Raw genomic sequence first — 1,984 nt, forward strand, 5'->3', positions numbered from 1 at the left:
TCACCGGTGTTTGCAAATTCTTTTTTTTGGGTTTGGTGGGTTTTAGATTTGAAAATTTTAGCTCAAAACTTGTGGTTTTGTGTCACCCACTTGCTAACCTTGTATTAGGAAAGCAATACGTCCAGTATACTTGCTCCTAATATTACCTTTCGGTAAAATACCGTCCGGTTGTAAAGGAAAGCGTTGAACAAGCAACTGTTAAGGCAATGTCCCCTGACATGCTTTTAATTATGGTCTATAACGTATCGGACGTAATTACTATTCTTGGTAGGAGCAATAGTAAAGCTCACCCTTATAATTTTTCGGTCTGGCACAAGGTCCTGTCTTCGACCATGCTATGCAACCACCGTTCTTACGGTTGACACCCGATTTGGTTCAGGTGACCTAATGAATTCCAGGTGAATTCCTAGGATTTTACGTTCAATGGTAATGAACGCATTGAAAATAGGGTTTTCAGAAAATAAATCGGTTTGTAATTTTTATCAAAATATTTTCTCGCTCAAGCTCGAGTTTAGATATCATCGAATTCCATGAGTTTGAATTCTCAATCTTTAAGGTCAATCTCTAGGATTGAGTAATATCAGTCTTAAAAGCTGATTTTTGATCTTTAAGGAGATTATCCTTTCTGGGGATCTGATTCATTAGTCTTATCCAGCTAATTTGCACGGCGCCCTCCCTATTTTACAAGACAGATCCTCTCATGGTTAGGATAAGTCTGACCACTTGGCAACCCTTTTTGATGCCGAGGTCCGTGGATTTCCTGCTGATTTTAGTGATGACTTTTCTAGGTTTTTCGTCAACCTACAGCTGGTCTGGACGACAACTTCATGACCTAAATCAGGAAGCGCGTTTCTTTTTTGGAAGACTTTACTTCTTTTTAATGATGGAATTGATTCATCGTGTAGATCCATCTTTCTTACAGTAAATCGGGTAAAACAGTTAATTATCGTTCAAAACAAAAGTATTTTCAATTATTTGTTACAGAAATATGTGACATATGTTTAAAATAACTTGGTAAATTTTCCCACACTTGGCTTTTATTTTTCCTTTTTGTTATCCTCTATTCCATTTTAAATGAATTCTAACATTTTGGTTTGTTTCTCAATTTATGTCCTTTCCAAGGTAACAATAATTTCGGTGTTAAAACCTAGTTTTATCGTTCATAAATATGTATAAACATGATTTTGAATTCATTTAATTGAAAATTTTGAAATTTTTTTTTTAGAATTGGATAGTCAGTATATAAGACTAGGGCTGTTCTTTGTTATCAGAGAGCACTAGATTCTAATACAACTACTGTTTTACTAGTATTTTTAATGGTAACAAAGTGTTTAAGATAAAAATTTTAAAAATACGAAAGAATTTAACCCCTTTCCACACTTAAGATCTTGCAATGCCCTCATTTGCAAGAAATCAGTAACAATTTAAATTATTGAGGGTGATTAGCGTAAAAATGATTAAATTTTACCAAAGTTTCCAAACATATTGTTGTTTGTGTTGAATGATAAATGGTGCACATCATTTGTTCATTCCGTCTTGTTGTTATTTCACATATATTTTGCATCTTGTCGTCAAAATTAGTTGCTTTTGCTGAACTTAATGCCAGTCTTTGAAAATGCGTTGTTTTACCCTGTTGTGTACATAAGATAAACTGCAAACATATATACATATTATTGAAGTTTGGTATATTACCCCACATTTAAAAATTATTAAAATCTAAAAATAAAAGTTAGAAAATTATAAAAACTATTACAATATTAACATAAGTATTAAATGTATCAACATTACAAATAATAAAATAAATAAAACTAAGTAGACTAGGGATGATACTGATACCAGTAGGGGTTCCATGCATAACCGTATGTGTTATAGAATGCTTCGGCTGGGTTATACGTAGGATACGGTGGTTGCATCTCTATAGACCAGGGAGGAAATATGGGCGATGGAGTAGGAATATAGTTTCTACTTACATGTTGGCAATGAG

Source organism: Rutidosis leptorrhynchoides, chromosome 4 (assembly GCF_046630445.1).
Source record: "Rutidosis leptorrhynchoides isolate AG116_Rl617_1_P2 chromosome 4, CSIRO_AGI_Rlap_v1, whole genome shotgun sequence".
Classification (NCBI taxonomy): Eukaryota; Viridiplantae; Streptophyta; class Magnoliopsida; order Asterales; family Asteraceae; genus Rutidosis; species Rutidosis leptorrhynchoides.